Source organism: Nelumbo nucifera, chromosome 3 (genome assembly GCF_055504915.1).
Source record: "Nelumbo nucifera cultivar China Antique chromosome 3, China Antique-T2T, whole genome shotgun sequence".
Classification (NCBI taxonomy): Eukaryota; Viridiplantae; Streptophyta; class Magnoliopsida; order Proteales; family Nelumbonaceae; genus Nelumbo; species Nelumbo nucifera.
This window is the reverse complement of record NC_142651.1, coordinates 74,474,538-74,482,160: the sequence shown is the minus strand read 5'-3', so window position 1 is coordinate 74,482,160 and position 7,623 is coordinate 74,474,538.

The window sequence follows — 7,623 nt, the reverse complement described above, 5'->3', positions numbered from 1 at the left end:
CCTGCGTTTGAAAATATGTTAGTCATATCAACCTCTATGCTTTGACCCGCATCTGTCTTCCATTGGTCATGTTAGCCTCTATGCTTTGACCTGCATCTGTCTATCGTTGGTCATGCCAGCCTCTATGCTTTGACCCGCGTTAGAAATTCCGTTGGTCATGTCAGCCTTTATGCTTTGGCCCACGTCAGAAAATCCATTGGTCATGTCAGCCTCTATGCTTTGACTTGCACCAAAAGATTTTGTTGGTCATGTTAGCCTCTATGCTTTGACCCGCGTCAAAAAATTCTGTTGGTCATGTCAGCCTCTATTCTTTGACCCGCATCAGAAATTCCGTTGGTCATGTTAGCCTCTATGCCTTGACCCATGTTAGAAATCCCGTTTATAAATCTCCTTTCTTTGACCAGCACTATTTTTAATTAAATAAATAGAGATGATATAAATGATAATAAAAAATTAGAAAAAAAAGAGAGAAAAGAAAAAAAAACAGAAAAAAATAGAAGAAAAAAGAAAAGAAAGAACGAAATGAATGATAAATAATATCTAAAACTCTTATTTTACATTGTGCTATGTCAAAAAGCAGCTATTAAAATCTTTCAAAATGTTCTAAGAAAAACTAAACCAAAAACTAAAAAACTAAAACTAAAACTAAAGAATATTTGCTAGTGTTTTGTGATGGTGCTTTGTAAGAATTTTGAACCTTTGTCTTAATGAATGATTTGTTTGTCTCTGACATGGTTTTCTTAGTGATAGATTTACTTTGGTCCAGTTTTTCGTAGTTTTATCCCAGATCCAATTTTTCCCATAACCAGTTTGTTTTCGTTGACCCACATTAGAAAATTCCGTTGGTCATGTTAGCCTCTATACTTTGACCCGCGTTAAAAAATTTTGTTGGTCATGTGAGCCTCAATGTTTTGACCCACATCAGAAATTTTTGCAGTTTTTTCCCAGATCCAGTTTTTACAGATTTACCCTGATTCCGCAAAGTTTCTAATACCTAGGAGGGGTCCTTTTTCAAAATAAATAGTTTTCATATTATTTGTTGTTTTTATTGTTTTCTTTAACGACAAATGTACCCTGATTCCGAAGGTTCTTAATACCTAGGAAGGGTCACTTTGCCAAGAATAAAGTGACCTAAAAATAATGAAACGATGTTGCACGGGAACTCCTCTTTTTCTTTGCCTTCCCTCATTGTAATCCTCCTTCATCGTCTTGCCCCTCTTCCAAGCATGTCCTTCACAAAAATCTCTATGTGCTTCTTTTTTGTCTTTGTTGTTTCATAGTTTCCTACTTAACAACAAAGAGGGGCAGTTGTCAGCACCCGATTTTTGCTTGGTCCGTTGCCTGAACTTCCAATTCATCCTGAACCACCAATCAGACCCTTTCGAAACACCCAAAAACCCAAAACCCCCAACTTTTAGCACCAAAGCTCCCGGATCCACCATTAAACCTACCTAATACTTATTTGATGGCCCTGGTCACCCCCAATTACGCCTTAACCATTAGATCAAACACAACTCTCAGACCCAGAACCTCCCAAAATACCTACGCATGAAATTTGAACTCAAGATTCCTCCGTTCACCTGCCCATCAAACAAAGATTCTATTTCGACCCTTCTCGCACCTACAACCCGTATCCACTTGATCTGAACACATCTAAACTAATCAAACCTTTCCAATCACCCCAGACTACCCAGAAATCCTACCCTGTTAAATTTTACCCAAAATAAACCTTCTTTACCCCTCGATCGCATAAAGATTCCATCTCAATCCCCTAGATTAACCGAATCGAGCCCTTTCTAGATCTACCCTAATTTGGGCCCAATTGGGCCAATCCAATTGCACCAATTAGCCCAGAAAGTCCAAAAACCCCACCTTGCCAAATTTTAGCCAAAAATACCCTCATTTACCCTTTCATCTAAAAAGATTCTATTTTGGTCAATCTCGTTAATCCACACTTGCAAACCCCCTCTGTGATCAGACCCATCTCAATCCTCCATTTTTTTACCCAAAGTCTCATCCATCCATCCAGAACCCTGGTTTGACCACCCTTTGACCCAGTTTGACTAGACTTTTCTGAAATTACAAAAATACCCCTCAAATTCCCTAAAATTACGAAATTGCCCCTGCCTCCCATATAAATTCAACAATATCTTCATTCGCCCTAATCGGAGAAGAATTGGAAGAGGACACTATTCATTTATTCATTCGGTTCCTCCTTCCTAGTTCGCAAAGAAGAAAGGCAACAGAGGAGGCGACAACTCGGCGAGATAACTCTCTCTCTTCTCTCCATCTCTCCTCCTCTCCTCCTCCTCATCCTCCTCCTCCTCCTCTTCTTCTTCTTCTTCTTCTTCTTCTTCTTCTTCTTCTTCCCTTTCTCTGTGCCATCTCCTACCTCTCACTGTCGATTTCTCTTCCTTCTTTTTATTCTTCTCTTCCCTCAATTTTCCCTTTTGTTCCATGATGTGAATAAAATTATCATATTTTTATCCCCAGTTACTCATTCTTTAAGAGTAAATTAGCACTTAATTGGACTCATTACTCTTGTATTTCGATTCAGGGCAAGCAAGAAGGCAACTGGAGGAAAACAAGGCTAACCGGATGATTTTGCACAGTTTTGGCACCGTTCAGTAATCGGGTATAACTCTCAACTCCGGATTCCGATTCAGATGATTCAAGATGCACTGAAAAGAGAAGGGAGAACTCCACAACTCTCATGTTTTGGGTTTGGATAGATTCCATCTGCATCGAGGTCAAAATCAGGCCTGAAGTCAGAGCAAATTCGTAGTAAAGCCCAGTTCGCAGCTGAAGCCCAATTCGCAGGAAAGCCTTGTAGCGGCCCAAGTTATTAAAGAAGCCCAACTCGAATTCAAGAATGAAGAGTCCTATCAGATTTAAATTTCAATTGTAATCCTAGGAAGATAAGAGATTAAGATTACTATATAGGATATGATAGGATTAGATCTAATTAGGACTTTCTAATTTTGAGGATAATCTCCTAATGGGAGTTGGAAAACAGCCCTCCTCCTAAAGCTATATAAAGGGGGGGGGACTAGCTTCCAGCACTCAATCAATTCAGAAGAAATCAATCAATCAATCAAGCACTCAATCAATTCAGAAGATCAGTTCATCCATCTGGGAAGCAGAGCAAGAGGGAAGTCGACAACCATGAGCAGCTAAGCTTTTCTTTCGGATTTTCGATTCAATTGTGTCACGTGAGGTTCTGCGTTTAATTTAAATTCTTGCTTTCTTATTCAAGTATTCGTTGATTCTTGTGCATTTTCTTTTGGATGTTAATGTTAATTAGTCTGACAAATTAATTAATGTTGATCTTCCTACTGCTATCCATGGTTTGATGATCCGTAATTGTCATGAATAGTGGTACAAGTAGCAATTAGGTTATTATCCTACATGGGTCAATTGTTCATGACAGCCTTTGACCAATGTATGGGTATGTTTTAACCTAAGGGGAATCAACGGAACAAGATTCGATAATTGCAGCTATCTCAATTATTGTTATTTTGGTTTAATTGTTTTCACAAAGGTTATTGCTATCATTAATTGATATGGAACACTATCGTACCCAGTCGATTAATGATAAGTGTTGATCGAATGCTAGGTTTGGTCAACTAATTTAGGAAAACACAAGGTTTATTATGGCTATCCTAATAAATCCTAAGGTTAAATACTTGAATTGCAAGACTGCTGAAGTTTACCTATGATCGATGACCAATTGACTCAATCCGAACCCTTGGATAAGAATTCGGTAAGACTAAATTTTCCTTGTTAGTTGTTAATTGCTCTTTTGTTATTTTAGAATTTTAATTATTCAAATTCCCCACTCTTTATATTGCGCATTTGGCTGAGAAATTAATTACTGGCTCCCGGCGGTATTCGACCTGGTACCACTGTTACTACAAGTTTATAGTAGGGTGGGACTAGCATTAATTTTGAGGGCTTCGACAACCCATCATTCCAGTTTTCATCACTGCCCCTGCAAGCGGTAGATCTCATCTTTATACAAATCGGAAGCGGCGGCGAGCCACCACCGGCCTCTCCCCGCTCTCTTCCCTGTGTGAATTAAAATCTGTATAGCAGTAGCAGCAGTGGAGCACTGGTAATCGGTGGCATCCCCATCTTCTACCAGATTCGGCGAAAGATCGACATCTCTCCTATTCCACGAGCTTCATTTCTAGTCCAAGAAATCTTAGAAGTCTCTACTAGTCCACCCACACTACAAGGAGTTGCTCGACCTCAATAATCTCCGATCATCACCTATGAGCACACCGAACTCATCTGAATCTCCCCTGTTACAACATCCAATCACTGGTGAAATTTGACTCTGTGGTCAGTGAAGAAGCCATAATCATAGTAGATCTACCTTCCTGTGTTCCCTGTTTGCAGTAGTCGGTTTTAGGCCAAAATCCCCATTCAGGTAATACCATTCTTGCACTATTTCCGGTCATTTTCTTTTCTTCGTTTTGTGGTATGATCGATAAATCTTTAGCATCTGCAGCTACTAGGAGGAGAATGACTGGGTTGACTCAGCCCTTGTAATTCCTGGTACCAGCCAAGATATGTTGTTTTTTTCTATATTGTTATTTTCCCATAGCATTTAGATTGTTATATTCTTTTAGATCCATCGTATTTTTTAGAATAGGCATCTATTTACTTTTTCGGTATGCACTTATCGTATTTTTTTAATGGTCTTGCTAGTTTAGGAATTAATTTTTTTAGTTCATGATGTTGTGATTTGCTCATGTTTCTTCTTTTGTAATTGAGTCTAGAAACAAATGCTAGTTAAATCTTGCTTCTTGAGTTCATGATATAATGTTGCTTTCTTTCTCGTTGATTTTATGATAGGGTTGGTTATCACGGTTTAATCTTGCATCTTATGTTTATTATTGTTTTGTTTAATTAATTGTGTACTTTATATTTGTGTTTGTTTAGATTCCCATGTGGGCCCCACCTATTGGACCCGAGAGAGGGGTGCCTAACCCCTTCCTTCTCCCATCCAAGACCTACCTGGATTAGTTTAGCTAGTGCCTCGGGTTATTGGAGTCACTATTAAGATAAATGGTTTCAAAATCATTATCGGAGGTCACATAACCTTCATTTCCTAATATGATGGGTGGCGACACCATTTCCAGCCCAAGTGGAAAGTGAGCTTGTTTATCGATGCTCACAACAGTGAACCCCTGAGTCCATTAGTATGGGCTCTCAATGAGCCCAAAATTTACATTAAATGTGTTAGACAGTTTTGTATGCCCTTAGCTTCAATCATTTTGATGTACTTTTGTTATTTAGTGGAAATAAATAAAGTGCATGTTTGATTCATGTTGTTTGGTTTAATTCTGTGTAAAACCCTAAAACTGGACATTTGTAGAGACTCATGTTAGTTTTAAATGTTCACAGCCGTTGGATAAGTCTGGGGAGATTTATCCTGCCAAGGCTGATACTGGTGTGCCACCAAGTGTTGGGATGGCCTATCTCAGCCATCAGGGTAAGACCCGAGGCACATACAGCATGGGATTACTTGAATCCTTGAACCGGACCAGATTTCCAGTCTTGCCCTGGACCTTGGAGATAGATGGGCAAAACTGGAAAGTTACACCTGACCCCTAGACTCGATTATGACACTTCACTAGGTGCTGGATCAGGCTGCCTTTGATATGCCAATCAGTGAGATCCTTAGTGGGGATCAAAACCTGGGTATGTTGGGGCAGTTTGAGAATTCATCTGAGTGGGTGGTCATAGTGACAGAATCAGCCACTTTGTCGGACAAAGGGTAATGATCGGGAATGCACTCTCTCTGATGGAAACCAAACTGCCGGCAGTTGATTTCAATCGTTGGAATTTTGTTTTTGCAAAATTAATATATTTACATATATATGTACGGTTTCAAAATGTTTGCAAATGGTTTTAATTCCCGGGATCCATGTGAGAGGAGAGTGCGGCACTGTTCCTTGCAGCCGAGGGAGAGGTCCTCTCTTGTCGGGCAGTGCTTGATCATTAGGGGCTGAGAAGTTAAGTGTAAGACCATTTAGGATAATACCTGATGGGCTAATCTTGCACCTGCCCACAGTCCCTGGGTTTTTATAAGATGGCTTGGCCCAGGGACCACTTAATGTAAGTGTTGGGCCCATAGGGTTCATACGATGGACTCAAGGGGTTCATTGAGATTTTCAGTGAATTCGGCTGGGCCTTGTATTAAAGGCTGGGCCGAACCCATGTGGCTGGTGTGTAGATCAATGCTTGGGTCCCACGCCATACAAAGAAGCCCAACTGGGCAGCAGATTGGAAACTAATTAAACACTAAATACTTAATGGGCCAAAAGCCCATTTCGAGGTGGGCTGATATGATCACCCATCAATGGGGCGAATTTTAAATTGAAGTTAGCAAAAAGGATTGGGCTCTTAGCCTTATCCACTCTTAGAGACCAAATTCAAATCAGATTTGAATCTGGTAACCTCCTGATAAGATCAGGAGTAAGCTAACTCTATCTGGAAAAGGGATTAAGATTATCCCCTATCCAAATACTGATTTGGATTAGGATAACTCCTAATTAGGAGATTTCTTAATCAAGAAGAAAGGGAGGAGATGTTCGAATGAACCAAGAGAGGGAAATCAGATTTCGATCCAAGAGGTTCTGGTAAGCAAGAAGGGTTCAAGTAGATCCTTGAATATTGTATTCTAAATTCAGGGAATATGATTCCCAGTTGGGAGAAGGTAGGAAATTTTTTGAAATTCGCCCCACCCATTCCGCAACCTTTATGGTGTCCATTAGATGGATCCTACCATTCTTTCAGTGGTATCAGAGCCACAGGTTTGAATCTTGAACCAAAAGAAAATCAGATCTGACCCTGCGCAGATGGATAGAAGGTGTTCTTTCAAGATTTGCGCAGATTGTTTTCTTTTTTTTTTCAAGAAACTGTTTCTTGTTAAGGGCGATTGATCTGAAATTAATTTCTATTAAATCCAAAATTTATTTGGAATTGTTCTTTATTTATTTTGATTTAATGGACTGTTCAAACCTGGAGATCGCAGTGCAGTTTTAGCGCAGATGGTCTGCGCACCCTTTTTCTTTTCTATTTATTTATTTCATTCAATTCGGCCTGTAAATAATTTTTTTTTTATTTTTAGACTGAATGTATAGGATTTGATCAAGAATGTAATTAATAGAAATAGGATTTCTGTTATTTTTCTTGATTAAAGAAGATGGAAGAAGATGGCGGCGCTGGAGATTTGCAGATGGAGAAATCGTTTTCTGCGATTTGCAGTCTATGAAACTGCAACCCTTGTGATTAACCTCTGTTTTGCAGGTGGTGCGAACAGTCCATAATTGTTTTGTGTTTGCTAGAAATCAAAACTATTAATTTCAGATCATTCAATAATTAATTCTTGAATTGAAAATCAGTTTTGGACCATTTCGGACTAGATTGGACCAAAAACTGTTTGGACCGAATTTGGGTTTCGAAAGGGGCTGTTCTCAGTCCAATTGTCTCACACTTTTGTTCCAAATCTGATGTTCAATTACAGGGATTAATTCGGCCCACCTGTAAAGCCCAGTTTTAAAGGGTTAAAACTGCAAAAGCCCATTATTGTGAGATAAGCTGTATGGGCCG